This window comes from Anomaloglossus baeobatrachus, chromosome 6 (assembly GCF_048569485.1).
Source record: "Anomaloglossus baeobatrachus isolate aAnoBae1 chromosome 6, aAnoBae1.hap1, whole genome shotgun sequence".
In the NCBI taxonomy this organism is placed as follows: Eukaryota; Metazoa; Chordata; class Amphibia; order Anura; family Aromobatidae; genus Anomaloglossus; species Anomaloglossus baeobatrachus.
In genome coordinates this window covers 540,947,182-540,972,593 of record NC_134358.1, presented here as the reverse complement: position 1 = coordinate 540,972,593, position 25,412 = coordinate 540,947,182, and the positions used below count along the sequence as shown (strand labels likewise).

The window sequence follows — 25,412 nt, the reverse complement described above, 5'->3', positions numbered from 1 at the left end:
GGGTGCCTCAGCGCGAACCCGCCTGACCTGCTGCCCCGTGCTAGAGCAGAAGGATCTGATGTGCTGGGCTTGGAGGCCGAAGTTTTTGTGGCCCGGCGAGATGTTAACGCCCACCTGCCGGAAGAGCACCCAGGCCGCAACCTGATGCCGGGCGACCTGGTGCAGTACACCCGACACTGTGGGGAGAGGGGGTGGTTTGCGCTGGATGCGAAGTTGAGGGGCAGCCAGGAGGCCCGTGTGTGCACCGCGCTCCCTCCCCCAAGTGATACAGAGGAGTCTGAGTAAGGGCAGCGGAATGCCGTTGTCACCGTCCCCGTTGGGACCACCAGTGTAAAAGAAAGTACTGTTTAAAGTGTTGAAAGTTTTGCAGAAATGATAAGTGAATGAGTTACCGTGAAAAAGTTACCTGATTGAAGCTTGATTTGAAACCGGTCGTTGCCGGCACCGTTGTCCCCGTTGGGACCCCTCTTCATGCGTAGAAACTGCTACGGACAAGCCCGAGAACTAGCAGGGCAACCACAAACTTGTGGCTTGTAAATAATGTTTTATGGCTTTCACCGTTGCCGCCTCCGGAGAGGCAGATTGGAGGAAGGGCCCGCAGTGGAGCAGGCTGGGGCCCAGCCACCACCGGAACCGGTGGTGATCCTCTGGGGATTTCAGGGATTCCCCATGGACGTGGGTCCCCTGGAAAGGACAGAACCCGTTCGGGTAACTTGTGCTGGACTGGGGTCAAGGGGTGCTGCCTTTTGCTTAGGGGCAGCATCAGGGCCAGGTTGCTTGGGTGGGAGAGAGCGGAAGCTGTAACCGTTACGTAACGTTTAAGTAAGAGTACCTCCCGATGTGGGAAGAAGTTATTATAATTGTAATGTGTTTTACCGTGTTTTTCTATTTTTCAGTTGTGAAAATAAAACCGGTGATGGACGGGCAGCCCGCGGACGGTCTGCATTTAACTAAGGGGGAATGTGGCGCCCTGGACAAGCCAGGGGCCACAGAGAACAACACAACACACCCCACACTCCCGGTCAGGCACAACGAAGTCAGACACAGGGGCTGATGATCACACCAGGGGGTGGGGCCAGGCGGCTGGTCCCCGCCCGCCGAGAAGTTCACAGTCCTGGAGGCGGAAAAAGGAGGCAGATAGAGTTTGGAGGTGAAAGTGGAAGGAGTGAAGTGGTAGTCAAGCAGCCTGAAGTTGGTCCGGGTGTGTGGCCCGGACGGATCAGCAAGGTTGGCAGACGGTGGTGACCGTCTGCAGGAGTGGCTTGTCGGAGTTACCGAAAGGGCCGTGGACGGGCGGTGGCCCGGCGGTACCGGACCGGTACACGAAGGGAGGTCAGCACCATCTGGTAGGGGATTGCGGACCCCGGCAAAGCTAGGAGTCGCCGTGAATTTGTCAAATCCGTTAGCGAAGGGAACCTCCTGGGTTTCCCAGCAACCAAGTCCCGAAAGAAGGCAACAGTCCAACCGTGAAAGGGAAACACAGCACCGCCAAAGCTACCGTTTCTCAGGGCCAGCGCCTGCGGGCAAAAGGGGCTCCTCCGGCCCATATCCAAGTCGGGGAGCGGGTTACCGGTGGGAACCCATCGGAACTAAACAGTACACAGGTGCAGGGAAAGGCAGTCACCATCACCCTGCCGGGAGCAACAACTGCAGCCGTCTGTGGGACCCGTCCATCCAGCCGTATGTTTTACCGAGAACTGTGTCTTCATCATTGGCTGAGTGAGTACCACCCTGCCGTGCGGCACAGCGCTGCCCCCGCGACCCTGCACCTCACCAGGCCCTGCAACCCGCCTGTCATACATTCCTACCTACCCCATCTCCGGGCCCCGGGACAACCAACCCCCTACCCACGGAGGGGAGAAATAACAACAAAGCTGCTCCCTGTCACCGCTCCCGGGATCCCCGTCTAGAGCAGCGGTGGTGTCACCAATATCACCACAACTGTGGGTGGTGTCACGGACAATAAATCCCCACAATCAATCCCCTTTTCACTCACGGGCGAGAAACGCCGCTCGAGTCCCCGGGATCCGGCACACCGCTCGAGCCACCACCGAGTAGTAGTAGTATCAGCAGCAGCCGGACCCGAGCAGTGGGAGAGCACAGCGTCCCCTCCTCCGCCCGCGACATGAGCGTACCCTAAAGGAAATTATCTAGCCTATAGAAAATGTAAAATAACAAATGGCAGTGGCAGTCACACGCACACAGGTGAGCGCTGCAGGAGGGTACACGCCGAATCGGTATTTTACAACATTGTCAGCTGTTATAGAAAAAAAAAATCTATACTTTGAATAAACCCCAAATTGGATTTTGGACTTGTCTAGTTACTCTCTTCAGCTCACTCTGCAGGCACAACATACCACTCGCTGCAGAAGTTTGACTTTGAAAGTCGCTTTTGAGCTGTTGGGACGCTCCTAATCTGGGCACTGTAAGGCTTTATTTTTATAGGAAACCAACAATCTCTAATAATTTTTTCCACCTCTTTTTTGACAACGTAGGAGGGAACTCATTGAGGAGTAATTTTTGTTACATGCACAATGTGATGATGGTAGGTACAGCACAGTGTGCACATTTTGCATGTCATGTGAAAATTGAATAATGTAAAATCAGTGGAAATTTTATCTTAATGTTGTCAATTACAGTACAACATAGCTAGCCACGGTGACCCATAACATATAGCTAAACACAGTGACCTGTACCACAGCCAGGGACAGAGACCTATAACATATACCCAGTAGGAGAGCCCTTTACCGGGGTCCCTGATGTGGGTCATGGGTACCTTAAAGAGGCTTAAAGAGGGCACTCAGGCCATTTTATAACGGGGTACTGGGATCATAAACACTTTATAAAGGACCATTTCTAAAAAAGCATTCAGGTCATTACTACTATCGTGTATAAGTTTGGGTATCCCCTGCCCTATGCTCTTGTGGCGCTCCTGCGCTTTAGGTGCCACAGGGTATTACACCACTTTTATGGGGTAATATTTATCCTGTGTCAGGATGGGGTTAACCTGCTGGTGCCTTCACAAAACACACAAATACAACAATAAAGGTGCTCATTCACAGGGAGTTGGACTAGGGTAGACAGGGGTGTTAGCCATCACGAAGCATGGGACTTCCCCAGTCGCTAGAAGAACCACTGGGGGCGGGCACCACATGGGGTAGAAGTAGGCGCAACCAACAGACTAGAGACAGAACTGTTCTGACCTTCAGAACCTTCCAGACCTTCCTGAGCACAGCTTGGGATAACACCTAGCACTGACAACTCTAGTTAGTGTTCCTCTCCCTACGTGGGCCCGTGGCTTGGAGCAGGAGGCTCCAACTGGGTTTCAGACAGCAGCTGAGGGACACTTCACTAACAGACTTTCACGGGCACCAGCAGTGACCGCTGATGCATCCGGGATCGGCTGGAGACCATCGTGGCAGAGAGCGGTACTCTGGGGCAGCGCTTGAACAACCTGTGAGTAAAGAAACTTGGAACCGCAGCCCCTGCCTTTCTTTTAACTGTCACCGACGCCCAGTGCTGAGGCACCAACGGGGACTACCACCACCCCCGTTGTCCATCATGCTCCCCGGGGCAATCCCGCTCCGCATGTGGGGAGCGACACCATCCCGGCTGCACCCCAACATCAGCCCCGGCGAGAGACCCTGCAGCGGCGGCCGAATATTACCACCCTCATCCTCCACTCCTGACTCCCGCCCGGCTACGAGTAGTTCCAAAACACCTGCTCCGTTGGGCGCTACACTCTTGCCAACCATGGAGACTAAAACGCGATAATCACCTTCAGTGCCCCATATCATAGACATACTGCCCTACAGCATTACCTTAAATCATCACCAAGCACAGTGGTTTATTCCTCAGCCATACAGTGTCTAGTAACATTACAATAAACAGTGCCCCTATACATAGTTAGTCACCCACAGCCCTAAAAAGGTGATTGTCATCTTTAGTGCCCTATAATGAGTGAGCACTACCATGCTCAGGTGCTCGGTACTCATATCTAGTGATGAGTGGGCACTACCATGCTCGGGTGTTTGGTACTTGTAACTAGTGATGAGTGGGCAATACCATGCTCAGGTGCTCAGCACTCGTAACAAGTAATGAGTGAGCACTACCATGCTCGGGGGCTCAGTACTAGTAACTAGTGATGAGCGGGCACTACCATGCTCGGGTGTTTGGTACTTGTAACTAGTGATGAGTGAGCAGTACCATGCTCAGGTGCTCAGTACTCGTAACTAGTGATGAGCGAGCACTACCATGCTCAGGTGCTCCGTACTCATATCTAGTGATGAGTGGGCACTACCATGCTCGGGTGTTTGGTACTTGTAACTAGTGATGAGTGGGCAATACCATGCTCAGGTGCTCAGCACTCGTAACAAGTAATGAGTGAGCACTACCATGCTCGGGTGCTCAGTACTGGTAACTAGTGATGAGCGGGCACTACCATGCTCGGGGGCTCAGTACTAGTAACTAGTGATGAGCGGGCACTACCATGCTCGGGTGCTCGGTACTCATACTTGTAACTAGTGATGAGCGGGCACTACCATGCTCGGGGCTCAGCACTCGTAACTAGTAATGAGTGAGCACTACCATGCTCGGGGGCTCAGTACTAGTAACTAGTGATGAGCGGGCACTACCATGCTTGGGTGTTCAGTACTCATAACTAGTGATGAGCGGGCACTACCATGCTCGGGTGTTTGGTACTTGTAACTAGTGATGAGTGAGCACTACCATGCTCGGGGCTCAGCACTCGTAACTAGTAATGAGTGAGCACTACCATGCTCGGGGGCTCAGTACTTGTAACTAGTGATGAGTGGGCACTACCATGCTCGGGGTCTCAGTACTTGTAACTAGTGATGAGTGGGCACTACCATGCTTGGGGGCTCAGTACTTGTAACTAGTGATGAGTGGGCACTACCATGCTTGGGTGTTTGGTACTTGTAATTAGTGACGGGCGAGCACTACCATGCTCGGGTGCTCAGTACTTGTAACTAGTGATGAGTGGGCACTACCATGCTCGGGGGCTCAGTACTTGTAACTAGTGATGAGTGGGCACTACCATGCTCGGGTGCTCAGTACTTGTAACTAGTGATGAGTGGGCACTACCATGCTCGGGTGTTTGGTACTTGTAATTAGTGACGGGCGAGCACTACCATGCTCGGGGGCTCAGTACTTGTAACTAGTGATGAGTGGGCACTACCATGCTCGGGTGTTTGGTACTTGTAATTAGTGACGGGCGAGCACTACCATGCTCGGGTGCTCGTTACTTGTAACCAGCAGTTTAATAAACAGATGGGCGTGACTCGGGTACCTGAGTATAATGGAAGTCAATAGGGAACTCAAGCATTTTTCTGGAGGAGTTGAACATTGACTTCCATTATACTCAGGTACTTAAGTTGCGCCCATATGAGCATGCGACTGCTCACTATGAGTAACGATTACTCGAGCATGGTAGTGCTCATTATACTTGGGTACTCGAGTTGCACCCATCCAAGCATCCGACTGCTCGTTACGAGTACCGATTACCTGAGCATGGTGTTGCTCACTCGTCTCTAGTAGGCATACATAGTGAAATCTATCATTCCTGCAGATATATCCCAAGTATTAATCATTTATTTAGCATTCCTCCTCAGAGCTCACCAGTTGTCAGGGCCTGACACCTCAGCACCATCAGGGGGTGGAGCAGCTGTGTCCTCTGCACCCTGAGGTTGCACATAGGAGGTGGAGCAGACACAATGTGACCTGTGCTGGTGACTCCTGTCCTCAAGCTACACTATCAACCAGACAGAGCAGCAGGAGGGAAACTAGGTCAACAGTGTCTGCAAATTGCTGCATCCTATATCCCACCACACAAGCCACACTGTGAGATGAGCAGTTCTAGTAGATGTAACTGAGGGGTCATAGTTGGTTTCCTTTTACAGATTTTGCATTGGAGCTCAAGAGCAAATTACTGTTCTAAATGGTCCTCTACAAAACTACACTACATTGCTGACCATAGAGTAAAACATGACCCTCAGGTGAGGTTCTGCAGAAGATTTGGGAGCGGCGCAGAAATGTGATAAATGAAAGCATCACTACACGCTGTCTTATATTTATTTTTCATCCTTTTTATGGTGCCACATCTTGTGCCTGTAACTTCTGACTCTCCAGAAGACAGAAGGTACGCCACACGCTCTCAATACAAGTCTATGAGAGCCAGAATAACCAGACATACACACCTTCACTCACTGCAACTGTATAGAGTGACTGCAGCCTTGTACCCTAAGTCCAGACGACCCCTCTAAGCAACGCTATAAAAGAAAGTGGGACAACATTTCTCCAGAATGATGTGAGCATCTGATACAGCCATACAGAATCAATTACTTCAAGTTATTGCCGCCAAAATGCTTTCTATAAGCTATTGATTCATGGGGTGTACTTAATTTTTCACACACTGCTTCTACATTTTAGATTCATTTTTTTCTAAATAAATAATGACTTGGTGTGTTATTTGTCGTTGTTAATCTGAGGTGATATTTCATTTTAAGATTTTATAAGGACCCGATATTTTTTTCATGATGTCATAAATTATATGTAACAATAGAATTCAAAGAGGGTGCACTTAGTTATTCTCATTACTATTTACACATATATATGTAATTATCTCATACCTATTTATCTATATGTCTATCATATACTTATCATCTGTCTAGCTCATATCTTTATTTTTGTCTATCTATCCTTCTATCTATGTCTCTCTTTCTCTCTATCATCTATCTATTTCTATCTATCCCTCTATCTATCTATCCCTCTATTTATCTATCTATCTATCTATCCCTCTATCCCTCTATCTATCCCTCTATCTATTTATCTATCTATCTATCTATCTATCTATCCCTCTATCCCTATATCTATCTAGCTATGTCTCTCTATCTATTTATCTATCACTCTATCTATCTATCTATCTATCCATCCCTCTAGCTATCTATCTATCCTTCTATCTATCTATCTATATCTATCTATTTATCTATCTATCTATCTCTATATATCTATCCTTCTATCTATCTATCCCTCTATCTATCCTCTATCTATCTATCCTCTATCTATCTATCCCTCTATCTATCTCTCTATCTGTCTCTAGCTATCTATCTGTCTATCTATCTATGTCTCTCTATATATCTATCCATCCCTCTATCTATCTATCCAATATCTATCTATCTCTCTCTATCCATCTATCCTTCTATCTATCCCTCTATCTATCATCTATCTATCTATCCCTCTATCTATCTATCTATCTATCTATCCCTCTATCTATCTATCTATCTATCTATCTATCTATCTATCTATCTATCTATCTATCTATCTATCTATCCCTCTATCTATCTATCTATCCCTCTATCTATCTATCTATCTATCTATCTATCTATCTATCTATCCCTCTATCTATCTATCTATCCCTCTATCCATCTATCTATCTATCTATCCCTCTATCCATCTATCTATCTATCTATCCCTCTATCTATCTATCTATCTATCTATCTATCTATCTATCTATCTATCCCTCTATCTATCCCTCTATCTATCCCTCTATCTATCTATCTCTCTATCTATCTATCTATCTATCCCTCTATCTATCCCTCTATCCATCTATCTATCCCTCTATCTATCTATCTATCTATCTATCTATCTATCTATCTATCCCTCTATCTATCCCTCTATCTATCTATCTATCCCTCTATCTATCTATCTATCTATCTATCTATCTATCTATATATCTATCCATCCCTCTATCTATCTATCCTTCTATCTATCTATCTATCTATCTATCTATCCCTCTATCTATCATCATGAAAATAAAAACTCAATGTGGTCCATCTCTCGAAACCCCAATAATCAGCAGTTTGGAGGGGGCACTTTGCAAATACAGAAAGAGCAGCCCTTTCAATTATACAAACTTAAGCCCGCTACACACGCTTCAATATATCTCACAATCTGTCGTTGGGGTCAAGTTGTAAGTGACGCACATCCGGCATCGTTTGTGAGGTATCTGCGTGTGACACCTACGTGCGATCAGGATTGAACGCAAAACCGTTGATCGCAAACACATCGTATCTTTCTCTAGAATTGAGCGTTTTGTTGCACGAACCTAGTCAATTGTAACGTGTGACATCCCTCATACGATTTCGGTGTCTGATGCTATGTGCGCAGGTGTGCGCTCTGCACCGCAGCTTAAAAAAGGTCCGCTTAAGAGCGCAGCTGAAAAGCTGCGTTCTGAAGCGCCTCACAATGTCTGTCATTCACTAATCTCTGTCAGTCGGTCACTATCTCTGTCCCTCACTCTCTGTCCATGTCAGTCTATCCCCCTCTCTCATATACTCACCGATCCCCGATCCCCGGCGCTGCACGGCGTTCACACTGCTCCGGCGGCTTTTACTGTTTTGAAAAAGCCGGCCGCCCATTAAACAATTTCGTATTCCCTGCTTTACCCGCCCACCGGCCCCTATGATTGGTTGCAGTGAGACACGCCCCCACGCTGAGTGACAGGTGTCACACTGCACCCAATCACAGCAGCCGGTGGGCGGGTCTATACTGTGTAGTGAAATAAATAATTAAATAATTAAAAAAAACGGCGTGCGGTTCCCCCCAATTTTAAAACCAGCCAGATAAAGCCATACGGCTGAAGGCTGGTATTCTCAGGATGGGGAGCTCCACGTTATGGGGAGCCCCCCAGCCTAACAATATCAGCCAACAGCCGCCCAGAATTGCCGCATACATTATATGCGACAGTTCTGGGACTGTACCCGGCTCTTCCCGATTTGCCCTGGTGCGTTGGCAAATCGGGGTAATAAGGAGTTATTGGCAGCCCATAGCTGCCAATAAGTCCTAGATTAATCATGTCAGGCGTCTATGAGACACCCTCCATGATTAATCTGTAAATTACAGTAAATAAACACACACACCCGAAAAAATCCTTTATTAGAAATAAAAACACAAACATATACCCTGGTTCACCACTTTAATCAGCCCCAAAAAGCCCTCCCTGTCCGGCGTACTCCAGGATGCTCCAGCGTCGCTTCCAGCGCTGCTGCATGGAGGTGACCGGAGCTGCAGAAGACACAGCCGCTCCGGTCACCTCCACGCAGGTAATGAAGACAGCCGCGCGATCAGCTGCTGTCACTGAGGTTACCCGCTGTCACTGGATCCAGCGGTGGCCGCGGGTAACCTCAGTGACAGCTCAGCTGATCGCGCTACTCACCGCCGCTCCTATCACCTCCACGCAGCAACTGAGGTGAGTAACGCGAACAGCTGAGCTGTCACTGAGGTTACCCGCGGCCACCGCTGGATCCAGTGACAGCGGGTAACCTCAGTGACAGCAGCTGATCGCGCGGCTGTCTTCATTACCTGCGTGGAGGTGACCGGAGCGGCTGTGTCTGCTGCAGCTCCGGTCACCTCCATGCAGCAGCGCTGGAAGCGACGCTGGAGCATCCTGGATTACGACGGACATGGAGGGCTTTTTGGGGCTGATTAAAGTGGTGAACCAGGGTATATGTTTGTGTTTTTATTTCTAATAAAGGATTTTTTCGGGTGTGTGTGTTTATTTACTGTAATTTACAGATTAATCATGGAGGGTGTCTCATAGACTCCTGACATGATTAATCTAGGACTTATTGGCAGCTATGGGCTGCGAATAACTCCTTATTACCCCGATTTGCCAACGCACCAGGGCAAATCGGGAAGAGCCGGGTACAGTCCCAGAACTGGCGCATATAATGTATGCGGCAATTCTGGGCGGCTGTTGGCTGATATTGTTAGGCTGGGGGGCTCCCCATAACGTGGAGCTCCCCATCCTGAGAATACCAGCCTTCAGCCGTATGGCTTTATCTGGCTGGTTTTAAAATTGGGGGGAACCGCACGCCGTTTTTTTTAATTATTTAATTATTTATTTCACTACACAGTATAGACCCGCCCACCGGCTGCTGTGATTGGGTGCAGTGTGACACCTGTCACTCAGCGTGGGGGCGTGTCTCACTGCAACCAATCATAGGGGCCGGTGGGCGGGTAAAGCAGGGAATACGAGATTGTTTAATGGGCGGCCGGCTTTTTCAAAACAGTAAAAGCCGCCGGAGCAGTGTGAATGCCGTGCAGTGCCGGGGATTGGTGAGTATGAGAGAGGGCTGCTAACTTCAGTAATTTTGGAGATTAGCGGTCACCGGTGAGTCCTTCACTGGTGACCGCTAATCAGGGCGCGACACAGACAGAGCTGCAGCATGACAATGAAGTCGGGTGAAGTTCACCCGAGATCATTCTGACAGTGCGGCTCTGTCTGTGTCTGCTGTCATCTGCCATTCAGCTCTGCTACATGGCTGTCTGTGTCTGCTGTTAGCGGCCATGTAGCAGCGCTGAATGGCAGATGACATAGTAAAAACACATCCCTACACATTACACACGCTTGGCAAGTCAATAAATAAAAAAAAAAGGTGCCCAATGCATACGTCACAGATCACATGATCTAAAGGATCGCACATAACATTGATCAATTTAACATAGACTACTAACGCTCGTGTGACAGCAAATGAACGACCAACGTGAAATCTCATAAGATCCCGTATGCAACCTGGGCGTGTCACATCGCAAATGCGATTGTACAACTAATTGCAACGTGTAAAGTGGGCTTTACATGTCCACTCAAGCATAAGATCAATCATCTGGTTGTCACCCGTATGCAATCCTGCAATCCGTTTTATACATTAGTAGTTATTAAAATTTACAAGACCAAATACACTTTCCTCTGTTACAGTATAGCAATGTATCATTAAAAATGGTCTGTTATACAGATGATCTCTATGGGACCGAGACTCATCCATAGTATGGCAAAGACTAGCGCATGCTGCGATTTTTTTCCCTCATGGTGTGAACATCGCCTCATAGTACAGTGTTGCAGTATTGTTCCATTCACTTTAATGGCATAATGCTGTAAAACCTTACTTCTGCCTCCGGGGCCATATCTCACACCAGTGGGAATGGATAGATGATCGCAAATATGGGTCTCCCTCCATTAATAAACACTCCTGTTTGGCAATTTTCCGAACTGCCATAAATGTGAATGCGGAGAGGCCCTCATGTGGTGTGGTCAGGAGAAAAACTAAGCAGCAATAGGTGAGGGACCCAGAGGTGGGACCCCAGTCTACCATCCATTAATGCCACATGCTAATAATATGCTACTCATACCGGAGATGGAAATACCCCTTTAAGCTGCCAATTAATCAATATTAAGACAGTCTCTAAGCAAACCCATCTAAGTCATCCATAGCAACCAATCACAGTGCAGCTTTCATATTTGAAGAGGGCTGTAAGAAATGAAAGGTGTGCTGTGATTGGTTGCTATGGGCACAAGGATAGTAATTCTTTTACACAGTTTCATCAATCCATAAGTGTTCATTAGATATGGAGATTTATCGTTTCCACTGCTGTAAAGATAGATTAAGAAATTATTCTAATATGTCTTAGAAAAAAAAATTATTTGAAGTCCAAAAATATATAATAAAAGGTTTGGCCTAAGATGCGCATTCATTTTACTACATACATTTTTATTTTTTGTATTTTTATTGTCTTTTCTTGTGTGTGCCAAATCTAGATTCATTTGCACAACTTTTCACCTAATTTTCACCTAAATTGACAGTGAATGTGGACAAGGGTTACCTTATAAGATGTTTTAGGCCTCTTCACATGTACCGGAGACACAAACACTGTAGACCCATTAAAATCAATAGGTTTGCGCACATGTCACAGACGCGTGTCCGTATGCTCCACACGGTGACATGTCCTTTTTTCTCTGGCAGCACGGGTGTCACAAGGAACGCATTCATGTGATTTGTGTAACATGTACCGGAGAAAACCCATGTCTTTGAAATAAAATTATTCTCTATACTCACCTGTCTCCAGCGCTGCAGTCTTCAGCACTACTGTCAGTCACTTGCTTCCGGGCCCGCTCATTAAGCTCATGCATAATCACTGCACCACAGACCCGTAAGTAGCAGCGCCAGAGACAGCAGCGCCGAGGACAGATGAGTATAGACATTTATGCTGTCCGTGTGCTATGCGGATGTCACACGAATAGCACACTGACAGTACATGCTGAACACAGACACATGTACATACATATGCACCTTACACCACAGACCGTGAAAAATATGTGTTTTACAAGGACGTGTGAAAGAGGACTAAGAAATATTTATCAAATACAACTTTTTAGAGAAAATTTGTTAGTAGGATCGATCCTCCTATGCCGACTATGTGGTCATGCAGTTCATAGAAAGTTTAATAAAATTATATCTTGATATATGCGATAGGATGTCTTATTCCAGAGAAATCCACATTTTTCTTAATATCTAATTAAGCTGTTAAGATCTATCTCCCTACAGAGCTTATTATACAGTATATGAAAGGGGACCAGTGTGAGCCATGTAATAACTGACAGTCTGCTTTCCTGAGCTACATGTGTCACATGTAAAATATTGTAAAAAATATATATAAAAAGATCTCTCAAAGTTTTTTTTTTTCTTTAAGGAAAGGTGACCTACTATAAACAATTCTGGTTTTGTTTTTTATTGTTTTTATATTTATTTATTTTATTTTTACTTTTATTTTTTATTTTTTTACTCTAGCAATACAGCTAATAAAATAGCTGAATCTAATAAAATATCACATATCCAAATGGTGTTGTTCATTTTTTGTGTAAAATATTGCAATATTTCATTAATTTATACCACTATAGGTGCATAATTTTTTTTTTCCTGACATCTTCAATTATGTTTCTCTTTAGTCATAATATATCTGTTTACTCTTCTGTCTGGAGGTCTGTAGACTGTCAGTAAAGCCTGCTTTACACATTGCAATTTCGCATACGATATCGTATGCGATTTGCAACGCCCCCAACGTATCTGCAGCATGTTCAATTTGTTGAATGTGCCGCACAAACGATTAACCCCCGTCACACATACTTACCTTTCATACGACCTCGCTGTGGGCGGCGAACGTCCACTTCCTGGAGTGGGAGGGACGTTTGGCGTCACATCGATGTCACGCAGCAGCCGGCCAATAGAAGCGGAGGGGCGGAGCTGAGCGGGATGTAAACATCCCGCCCACCTCCTTCCTTCCACATTGTGGGCCGGGAGCCGCAGGAGGCAGGTGAGATCTGTTCATCGTTCCCGGGGTGTCACACAGTGCGATGTGTGCTACCCCGGGTACGATGAACAATCTGACATTCAATTCGTCAGGAATAGTGTTGAGCAGACCGGCAAAATCCTGATCCGCATGGTTCGAGAGTCCGATCCGAGTCCGACCAGTACCCGGGATTCGGGGTGCACGATCCGGGATACATTTTTTTTTCTCTCTCTCTCTTTCTCTCTCTTTCTCTCTCGTCCCGGATCCGGCTCCCCATTCATTTACATAGCCGCGGATTCCGGATCGGATCCGGACTTCGACGGCAAACCGTTCTGGATCCGTCGGACCCAGATTATGTTAGGGCCAGGTGGACGGGCAGACCCAGGAGGTGGATCCACTGGGCTGAACACCTCACCGAAGGCAAGGTGCCCGGTAGCCGGAGCACTACGGGTAGCAGGACAGTCCGTTCAGAGGAGTGGAGTGTAGAAGTCCCTGGGACCACGGAGTCACTGTAGGTAGTCCGGGTGACGGAGCTCAGGTTCGGAGGCCGAGATGACGTCAGGCAGAGTCCGGAACCGACGGAGCGAGAAGACGGGTCACCACAGGGATCGGAGATGGTATGAACTGACGGGATGGCAGACCGTCACCGTTCGGGGTTCGGGTATCGTCAGGACCGGTTGGCGAGGCAGGAGCGGCTCTAGGAGAGAGATAGGTAAGTATACCACAAGACACAAGGAGACCTGACTCCTAGCTTAGCAAAACACGAAGAACAGGCCCCGCCCACTTGGAAAGGATCTCCCTATATACCCTGTACCTGATTCTTCAATATCCTGTTGGAGGACACTGGCCCTTTAAGAGAGGGTCAATGACCGCGCGCGCGCCCTAATGCGCATGCGCGAGGCCCGGGTGCCAGAAGCCAGAGCAGGGAGCGGTGAACAGGAGGCAGGAGAGCCAGGCTGGAGCAGAGTTGCCGACGGGCGCCGGGAGCGGGGACCGGGCTGCCTGGGGATCGCAGGTGATGAGGCATGGAGGCTGTGGAGCGAGGGACGCCTGACAGAGGAGCCGGGGAGCGAGGCAGGGGAGCCGGGGAGCGTGGCAGGGGAGCCGGGGAGCGTGGCAGGGGAGCCGGAGAGCGTGACAGGGGAGCCAGGGAGCGTGACAGATTATAACCGATCCGCTCAACTCTAGTCAAGAATGAACGACGTGCATGCGATGAACGGTTTTTCGTTTAATCGCAATTGCACGTCGCTGTCACACGCTACAACATACTTCACGATCCCGGATGTGCGTCACTTACGACGTGACCCCGCCGACACATCGTAAGATATCTTGTAGCGTGTAAAGCGGGCTTTAGTGTTTCTTTTACTTGCATCATTTTATAAATTTAGGTTAAATCCTTTCATTTAGGAAAAAAGTCACAGTCCCAAAAAGTTACTTAAAGGGATTGTCCAGTCTAAAGATATTGATGATGTATCCAAAGGGATAGGTCATCAATATGAGATTGGTGGAGGTCTAACTTTTGTCATGCTCACTATTCAGCTGTTGTAAGCTCCAGCATGGATCACATGTAAACGCATCGGCTCTGTTCTGCAGTACCTGCCAATGGTCACTACACATTGAATTGAGCTGGACATTTCAGCACTATTCAATGTGTTTTCATCAGGCCGACAGAGCGTAAAACAGCCTATTGGTGGGGGTCCTGGGTGTCGGACTCCAAAGACCTAATATCGATCTTCTGATCCTAAGGATAGGTCATCGATGTCTTTAAACCAGACAATTATGTTGAGAAGATGCCCCAGCGTTATTTCATGGCAAAGTATTTATTAAAGCTGACATGTCAGGAGCGGTGACAGTTTCCTTTAATAGCATTGTCTGGCTACCGGCCCAGTAGCAGGCATAGATTAGATCAGAGTTTTGCGCACAGGCAGTGTCCAACTGTTCTAAATACAATTGCTTTTCCGTTTTCAAGTTGATTCTGGCAGGACCTCGTAAAAGGGATATGCAGAAACAATATGGTTATTTTTGAGTCTAAATATTCCAAAAAGTCAAAATATTTTTTCCTAAATATTATTTCATTACCAGGCCGTGTCTATTTATTTAGGAAACACTGGAGAACTTACTCTGGTTCACATCAGGGGTGGACACTGAAAGCTTGGGGTCCCTGTACAAGAAATTGTGCCTGGACCCCCTTCTTTAATGGCCACAAAGCTGCAGATATAGATATATCTATATATAATATAGATAAATTACTATTGTCTTTGGAAGAAATAAGTCATGTGCCAGTCCTTTATATTGACCACACATGTATTTATACATATAAATGAGATCTCCTCTGAGACGTCTTTTTTTCTAAACTAAACAAATCCAACTTTTTCAACCTCTCATCATACAGGTGACCTCCATTCCTTGTAGTAGTCTAGTTGCCGCCTTTGAACGGACTCTGTCTTCTTGATATCCTTTGAAAAATGTGGAGCCCGAAGCTGCATCCCATATTCCAGATGTGGCCTTACAAGTGATTTATAGAGGGGTAACAATACAATGGGATCACGGGATCTAATCTCTCTTTTTATACACCCTAAAATCTTGTTTGCTTTTGCAGCTGCTGCTTGACATTGAGTGCTGCTGCTCAGCTTATTTGTAATGAGAATACCCAAGTCCTTCTCCTGTTCTGTAGTCCCAAGTTTACTCACTCCATTTAATGTATACGCAGTTATAGGATTACTCCGTCCTAGGTGTATTACTTTACATTTATCAACATTAAATCTCATTTGCCAAGTGTCTGCCCATTCTGACATCTTATCCAGATCATTTTGTAATATTGTAATATCCAGGTCAGTTTTTAATATCATACATAGTTTGGTGTCATCGGCAAAGACTGACACTTTAATCTTAATACCATCCACAAGGTCATTAACAAAGAGATTAAAAAGAATCGGTCCTAGCGCAGATCCCTGCGGCACCCCACTGCTGACTGCAGCCCATTTAGAGAATGTACCATTTATGACTACTCTTTGATTCCTATCTTTTAGCCAATTCCTTACCCAGTTGCATATAGTTTCCCCTAGTCCTTGCTTCTGGAGCTTTAGTATAAGGCTATTATGTGGTACAGTATCAGATGCCTTTGCAAAGTCAAAATAAATCACAACAGCTGCATTACCAATATCCAGGTTTTCACTTACCTCCTCATAGAACCCCAACAGGTTGGTTAGATACAACATATCTTTCATGAATCCATGCTGGCTATCCGTTATAATATTATTCTCTGCAACATATTTTTGCATTTCAAAATGCCCTCAAAAACTTTGCACACTACTGTCAGACTTACCAGACGATAGTTGCCTGTATTCACCCTCTTGCCTTATTGGTACTGTCGCGGGCGGAGGAGGGGGCGCCGCGCTCTCCCGCTGCTCGGTGGCTCGAGCGATGGGCCGGATCCCGGGGACTCGAGCGGCGTTCCTCGCCCGTGAGTGAAAGGGGATTGGGATTTGGGATTGTTTATTGTCCGTGACGCCACCCACGGTTGTGGTGATTTGTTGACACCACCGCTGCTCTGTATGGGGATCCCGGGAGTGGTGGTATGGAGCAGCTAGATGTGAGTCCTCCCCTCCGTGGGTAGGGGGGTTGGTTGTCCCGGGGCCCAGTGATGAGGTGGGTGATGCAGGGCTTGGTGGGGTGCAGGGAGGCGGGGGCAGCTCTGTGCCTTGCGGCACTGTGGTACTCACTCAGCCTGAGACGATGACACAGTTTTCGGTAAAACACACGGCTGGAAAGACGGTTCCCACGGACGGCTGCAGTTGCTTTCCCCAGTAGGTGACGGTGACGGTCCCCTTTTCCTGCACCTAAGATGATGATTGCGATGGGTTCCCACCGGTAACCCGCTCCCCGGCTCGGATATGGGCCGGAGGAGCCCTACTTTGCCCGCAGGCGCTGGCCCTGAGAAACTGGTGCCCTGGCGGTGGCGGTGTCTCTCCGTTACGGTTGGACTGTTGCCTTCAATCGTGACTTGGTTGTTAGGAGACAGACGTCCCCTTCACTGACGGATTTGGCAAATTATGGCGACTCCTAGCCTTGCCGGGATCCGAAAGGCCCCTGTCCTGGTGCTGACTGTTCGTCGTATACTGCTCCAGACCGCCGGGTCACCACCCGTCCGCGGTCCTTCCAGCAACCTCCGAGCAGTCCCCCTGCAGACTATCACCGCCGTCTGCTGACCTTGCTGTCACTGTCCGGGGCACACACCCGGACCAACTTCAGGCTTCCTTAACTGTCACCTTTTACTCTTTTTCTCCAGCTCCTCTACCACTTCACTTCCTTCTACTTTCACTTCCCTCACTCAACTTTCCTCTTCTTCCTGTCCAAACTCTATCTGCCTGGTTCCTCCCGCCTCCAGGGCTGTGAACTCCTCGGTGGGCGGAGCCAACCGCCTGGCCCACCTCCTGGTGTGGACATCAGCCCCTGGAGGAAGGCAACAAGGATTTTAGGTTAGCCTTGGTGTTCCTAACTGGGGTGTAGGGTGTGGTGGTGTAATGACCTGTGACCCCTGGCTTGCCCAGGGTGTCACAGTACCACGTCAGCCATGGGCGTACCGAGGATCAAAACTAGGGGGGGGGCAAGCCATGGTCGGTCAAGTACACATTACTTGAGGACACTGAGGGAGGCCGTACATGACTCGCCCACCCCAGGGCTATGGGACACCCGGTGCCGGGCTGGACTAGTCCGGTGGTAGTCAGTGGTGGCTGGGCCCGGCTCCGTGGCCCTGGTGGGTGTCAGTAAAATATGTGGCTTGCTTGTTAATGGTTGTGTTCGTGACGCCATCTGTGGTATGCGGCTAATAAGCCGCCGCTGCTGTGTGAGGCCTCCGGGATGATGTTATAGCAGCAATGGTAGTACTGCTCCCCACAGGTGGAGCAATGCCCGGGGCACGGTTGGTGCTTGTAAATGTCTATGCAGATGAAATAACTGAGGCAACTTCAGAGGTGCAGTTCAAGTTCTTTACTCACAGTTCTTGTCAGGGCAGGCAGAACCCTTGGACTGCTGGGACCGCTGTCAGGGACCTCCGTCTTCTGGTTGATTCAGAGTGTGAAATCCGGTTCCCTCTCTTTAGTGTCTCTTTTTCTGCTGTCTTCACTAGCCTTGCCTTAGGTAGATGGACTTGGCTTGGCCTCCATTACAGCCTCCAGGCTGGGGGGTCACCTGTCGGCTGATTACCCCTTTTCTGAAGGTCTGCTCTGGGTTCTGGCCCTGGGAGCTTACAATTCCCTGGGCCTCGGTTTTTACTGTCTGGAGACTGTCTTTTCACTCCTCCAGTTTCTAGGGACCGTCCCCTGTCGCAGCTGATCACTCCACCGATGTCACTGTGGAACGGGCCACCGCAGCCTGCAGCTACCCGTAGCGCCTCTGGGCCCTCGGCAGCGGTACCCAACAAGGACTGCTCGTGGTACCATACAGGACTACCCGCGGCCCTGCGACCCTTTCTTTCCTTCTCTTCTTTCTCCTCCTTGCCTGCCTCAGCAGGCCTCCTCCTCCCTCCTTTCTCTCGTTCTTCTCCTCCAACTACATGCTGCTTCTCTCACTCCCTGAGGTAAACTGAAACTAACTTGACCTTCCTTTCTCTATCTGCTCTCTGGTGGCTCCTCCCACCTCCCCAGTTGCTAAGCTACCACCCTATGGGAGCAGGGATGGGTCTTACAGCCCCTCTCAGCATGCAGCATGGGAGGGTTGCCTGCCACTTTCCCTGGTCCTGTGTGTCCCTAGCAATGGGTGTAGTGTGGATTTACCAGGGGACCGGAGTTCACTCTCTTCCTCTCCCAGAATGGGGCATCACACCGCTGATGGGGTGCAATGACCTGTGGCGACGGAAGCCTCAGGGGCGCCACACTCCCCCACAGCAAATCCCAGCACGTCCTCGGGCTGAAAAACAACAAAAACATATGGAGAACTGCAAAACATTTTTGGTATGCAATAACATAAAACAATAAAACATTTCTTCCCTTTATGGGAGGCACATATCAGTGAACGTTGCGAACTTCTTATAAAGAAAACTCTAAGTGTGCACTTCCAGTCCATTGCACGGTTTGGCAAATCCCCCATAATTCTGGTAGGGGGCACAACAGGTGCAACTAATTACATTTTTGGCTACAACAAGTCCAGTAGCCCGGCAGTTCGTTTCTTTCAATCAAACAAAATGACACAATCAACCAGCCATTAAGTCCAATGGCCTGGTTACATAGGACACATAAACAACATTCCAGCCACTAAGTCCAGTGGCCTGGTAGGACATCACACATACACTTCCACCGGGGCCCACATTCCAGTTCAGTGGCCCGGCAACACATAACATGGGGGGGTGACGTCTTCAAAAAGAATCAGGGGCAGTACAGTAGGAAAGGGTGTCATCTTCGAAAAGAATCAGGGGCAAACAGGGGCTATCTACAGTTCAGCATCTCTTCATCTTTACTTGTAGGGATTCTTCTCCGGCTCCCCACCTGGCAGCAGGTAGACAGCGGTCAGCACAGTCTGTGTCTGCTGGTCTTGGCGGGCCGCGCCTGGCATGGCGGCGGCCTGTATTGGAGTCGCTGCTGCGGTGTGGATGGGCGCCGCTCCGGCGGCAAAATCTTGGCGGGCCGCACCTGGCGTGGCTGCGGCCTGGATCGGCGTCGCCGTGCCGGGCGTTTCTCCAGGGACCGCGGGCATGGCAGCGGGGGTTGGGGCACCCGCGCCGGCAGGGGCATTAAATGACTCACCCCTCAGTAGCATCTCCGGTGTTCTGGCGGTCGCTGCTCCGCGCGTCGCTTGCCGGATCTGCTGCATCACCTTCGCTGCGATAAGGTACATTTTCTTTATCTGTTGGTCGGGCGTTTAAGCTTTTTCTGCCAGCCGGCCAGCTTATTTGGTCGCCGCTTCCTTTTCTTCCGCTTTCTATGGCGGGCACCGCTTCGCGCGCTTTTCTTGGACAAGGGGGCGGGGCTTCTCTTCGCGCCCTTTCTTCTTTCACGCCCCCCTTCTTCCCGCTCTCAGCTGCGCTAATGGCGGCGGTTTCTCAGTAAAGTACACAGTCTGTCACACGGTTCTTCAGGCGCACAGTACCCGGTTAGACCGGGCACGAAATCCTGTTCGTGACGCCAAAAGTTGACTCGCCCACCCCAGGGCTATGGGACACCCGGTGCCGGGCTGGACTAGTCCGGTGGTAGTCAGTGGTGGCTGGGCCCGGCTCCGTGGCCCTGGTGGGTGTCAGTAAAATATGTGGCTTGCTTGTTAATGGTTGTGTTCGTGACGCCACCTGTGGTATGCGGCTAATAAGCCGCCGCTGCTGTGTGAGGCCTCCGGGATGATGTTATAGCAGCAATGGTAGTACTGCTCCCCACAGGTGGAGCAATGCCCGGGGCACGGTTGGTGCTTGTAAATGTCTATGCAGATGAAATAACTGAGGCAACTTCAGAGGTGCAGTTCAAGTTCTTTACTCACAGTTCTTGTCAGGGCAGGCAGAACCCTTGGACTGCTGGGACCGCTGTCAGGGACCTCCGTCTTCTGGTTGATTCAGAGTGTGAAATCCGGTTCCCTCTCTTTAGTGTCTCTTTTTCTGCTGTCTTCACTAGCCTTGCCTTAGGTAGATGGACTTGGCTTGGCCTCCATTACAGCCTCCAGGCTGGGGGGTCACCTGTCGGCTGATTACCCCTTTTCTGAAGGTCTGCTCTGGGTTCTGGCCCTGGGAGCTTACAATTCCCTGGGCCTCGGTTTTTACTGTCTGGAGACTGTCTTTTCACTCCTCCAGTTTCTAGGGACCGTCCCCTGTCGCAGCTGATCACTCCACCGATGTCACTGTGGAACGGGCCACCGCAGCCTGCAGCTACCCGTAGCGCCTCTGGGCCCTCGGCAGCGGTACCCAACAAGGACTGCTCGTGGTACCATACAGGACTACCCGCGGCCCTGCGACCCTTTCTTTCCTTCTCTTCTTTCTCCTCCTTGCCTGCCTCAGCAGGCCTCCTCCTCCCTCCTTTCTCTCGTTCTTCTCCTCCAACTACATGCTGCTTCTCTCACTCCCTGAGGTAAACTGAAACTAACTTGACCTTCCTTTCTCTATCTGCTCTCTGGTGGCTCCTCCCACCTCCCCAGTTGCTAAGCTACCACCCTATGGGAGCAGGGATGGGTCTTACAGCCCCTCTCAGCATGCAGCATGGGAGGGTTGCCTGCCACTTTCCCTGGTCCTGTGTGTCCCTAGCAATGGGTGTAGTGTGGATTTACCAGGGGACCGGAGTTCACTCTCTTCCTCTCCCAGAATGGGGCATCACACCGCTGATGGGGTGCAATGACCTGTGGCGACGGAAGCCTCAGGGGCGCCACATACACATTATTGGGAGACGCTGGGGGACTGTGGGATATAAACATTACTGAGGGACAATGGGGGGCATACACATTACTGGGAAATGTTGGGAGGCATGCACATTACGGGGGGCTGGGGGGCATACACATTACTGAGGAATGCTGGGAGGCATGCACATTATCTACTGTACCCTCACCCATCCCCCTCACCCCACTATACCAGTGCACGACCAGCTCTGCCCTCATCTACTGTACCCTGCCTCACCCATCCCCCTCACCCCACTATACTGCTGCACAGCCCATCAGCCTCACTTCACTATACAGGAGGCCTACAGGAGAGGGGCAGGAGGACCACAGGAGAGGGGCAGGAGGCCCACAGGAGACGGGCAGGAGTACCACAGGAGAGGGGCAGGAGGACCACAGCAGGGAGGCATGAGACCACGGGCCGGAGGTTTCCCACCCCTGATCTAGCTGAAGCAAGGCAGGGGTCAGCAGGCCTGCAGTCGGGGGGCCTGTAGTCGGCGGGCTTGCGGTCGGCGGGGCCTGTGGTTGGTGGGTCTGCGGGCTTGCGGTCGGCGGGGCCTGTGGTCGGCGGGTCTGCGATCCCGCAGTCGGCGGGTCTGCAGGCAGCCCCAGGCAGAGCTTAGCGGGCCCCCCTCGGGCTGCGATCAGCACCTCACCACCCTGACGATCGTCTTCAGCTTACAGCGCTTACCTGTCCCCGCCGGATGCCAGGTCCTCGCCACCTCCGCGTTGTACGCAGCACTGTGATGAGGCACAGAGTGATGACCTCATCACAGTGCTGTGTGATGACGCGCCGCCTCCCTGCTCTACTCGCTTTTGGCCACATGGCTAATTTGCATGCGATGTTCTAGAAGGGCTTCGCCTGCAATTTAGCCGTGTGTGCAGTGGAAGAAACGACATGGCCGGGCCCCTCTGCTGCGCCTGTGACTGGGGCCCGGTGAAGAGAAGGTACACCAGGTACAGTATTAATGCCCTGATGGCGGCCCAGCCCTGCTTCTAGAGGGGGGCAGCTGCCCCCCCCCGCCCCAGCGTGGGTACGCCCATGACGTCAGCCATTCTCAAATCATGAAGCACCAACTCTGTTACAAGAGAATCTAACAAGATGAGATACATGGTCTGTCAATTACTGATCTCAATTCCCTCAATATTTGTGGATGAATGGCATCTGGCCCAGGGGATTTGTCAATGTATAGTTTACTCAGATAAGGGGGAGGACTTTGATTTTTGCCTTGTTGAATGATCCCTGGAACAGTCAGTTCCTTGGTGAAAAAGGGATGAAAAGTGTCTGTTTAATATCTCAGCCTTTCCTTTGTCCACTATAATTATCCTGTTATTATCTCTTAAGTCCCCCTGTGCTATTTAATTTATATACACCCCCACACACTCACAATCTAGTTTCTATTCTGTGACCCCCTCATACTTTTCTCCCCCATAAGGTCTCCTTCCACTATTCCCCTCCTCCCTCATACTGTTTCCTCTCACATGTCCTGCAAACCATACTGTCATCCTCACATATTTACCCCTTCAATCCCCACCCCATGCTATCTAATCACACATACCACTCGCTCCCCATACTTTGACTACATCCATCACATTCCCCTTGCTCCTATACTGTGTATGCATACATTCTCCCTCTCATACTCTTTCCTCATACATGCCCCCTTGCTCCCCATACTGCCCACACCCATCCCCCTCGCATACTGTTTCATCATACATTCCACCTCGCTCCTCATACTGTGTCCTTAAATTAATCCCCCTCCTCGCTCACCATACTGTGTCCTCACGCATCACATCTCCTTTGCTCCCCAATGCTGTGTCTGCATACATTTCCCCTCGCTCCCCATACTGTTTCTGCACACATCCCCCCCGCTCACCATTCTGAGTCCACACCCATCCCCCCTCGCTCATCATACTGAGCTTGCAGCCATCCCCCTTTACTCCCCATACTGTATCCTCATACATCCCTCCTCACTCCCCATACTGTCCACACCCATCCCCCTTGTTCCCCATACTGTTTGCACCCATTCCCTTCCTGGCTTCCCAAACTGTCCTCAAATTCCCATCCACTTCCTATTCAATATCAGTATCCATCTATCCTCACTCCTCATTCTCTGTCATCACCCATCCCATCCTTTGCACTCCAAATTACGTCCTCAAATTTTCCTTGACTTCTGCTCCTCTGGAGCACTTACCACCAACTCTGTGTGCACGTCTGTGGCGTCGGCTGCTGACATCGCTCTGACCTGGAAGCACCGGCAGTCATAGCTTGAATTGTACTTTCGCTGGAAATGCGTGAGTACAGTTGATTGTTGGGAGCTGGATGTTCTCTGAGCCGGGTTTCAGCTTGATCTCCGACTCAAACAACAGCTGACTCCTACTTGGGGGCAGCAAAATTCAACTGCCAAGGAGACAACTGGGACCACCGCATGAGACTGCCCAACGACGCCCACCTGCTGACTTCCTGGATACGCCACTGGATGGATAGATAGATAGCTAGCTAGATGGATGGATGGATGTGTGAAGCCCCGGGGACGCTGTGTCGGTGCATTACCTTCAGGGACTCCACGTAGATGGATCTGTCTGGTCACAGGTAGGGAAACCTTCTTTGTAGTTTGTCGTGACGCCACTCTCAGAATTGCGGTCAGTGGGGACCGCCACTGCAGATTAAGGGATGCCTGGGGCTGATGGTGGGTGCAGTCGGGTGTAGTAGCCTCCTGAGAGTGAGGCAAGCCCCAGGGCCCTGTGTAGATGTGTAGAACTACAAGGCGCAGAATGACTCAACACAGGCAGGATGTCTTTCAGGGTTTTTACTCACAGTTGATGGCAGGGTGAGTGACCCGGGCGTAGCTGGGATGAACCAAGTGGGAACCAAGTGTCCTTCAGGCTGACTTGTGAGGGTGACTACTAACTCGCCTTCCTTAGCCCTTGGTGGTTTGGGGTAACCCCGACTTTGAGTCCCTATGGGGGTCACCCAGGGAAGATGCTGCAGCCTCTCTCCCCTTCGTTTGCCGTTTGCTTGTCGCCTGGGCCAGGCCACTCCAGCTGCTTGCCTCCTGTGACCTATGGGCCCTAACTGTGGCTACGTGGCTGCGGCTTTTGTGGTGTTGTGGCGTGGGCTTTGAGAGCCCCACACCGGCAGGTTTAGCAAAAGAAAGCTGGATCTATCTCCGCTTCGGGATCTGCCGCCCGTTTGGGCCTGGTACTCTCTAGCAGTCTCCTTACTTCCCACTCCGTTGCTCTCTCTCTAGCTGAAGATGGATTTCGGGTAGCACTCCTAGTTGACCGTTCTCCCCCGTCGGTAGCCACTGCGCGGACGCTGTCAGACTACAGCAGCCCAGGGGAAGGGGTCAGCTCTCCTCGGAGCTCCCTGGACTCTGCTCTGAACCGGCTCACATCTGGGACCTTCACTGCTGCTCCTGTCTGAGCTTCACTTTCCTGCTCCTCACTCCTCCACACTCTGCTGCAGACTCTAGACTGTTTACTCCTCCTTCTCTTTTCCCTTTTGTGCCTGCCTACGCCACCTAGCAACCAGACTCTCTTACCACACCCCTTGAGAGGAGATGGAGGCTTTTGGCCCCCTCCACTATTCCAGTGAAGGTGAAGGCTTTTCCCCCTCCTGGGATCCCCAGGGGTCCTCTCATGGGTACATGTGTGAGACCTGATCACTATGCGCCTGTGTACCACACCCCAGTCAGCCTTCTGGATTACCTGTGTTGTACTGTCCCCAGCATGGGTGCAGTACTCAGTGGTGCCTGACCAGGTCAGGGGCGCCACAGATGGATGGATAGATAATAGATAGATAGAGAGATAGATAGATAGAGGGATAGATAGATAGATAGATAGATAGATAGAGGGATAGATAGAAAGAATAGATGTGAGATATGATTCCACCTTTGTATGTTAGTATGTTCTTGTAAATTGTGCACTGATGA

At 49.9% G+C, this 25,412-nt stretch overlaps 1 protein-coding gene across 1 annotated transcript in view; it reads right to left on the bottom strand.

Moving 5' to 3' along the window:
* Window positions 1-23,714, bottom strand: part of ABCB1 (ATP binding cassette subfamily B member 1) — a 149,192-nt gene extending 125,478 nt beyond the window's left edge. Inside the window, exon 1 of the mRNA XM_075315614.1 lies at window positions 23,673-23,714. The gene's annotated coding sequence lies outside the window, so the exon portion shown is untranslated. The remainder of the gene's footprint in view (window positions 1-23,672) is intronic.
* Window positions 23,715-25,412: the final 1,698 nt, after the last annotated feature.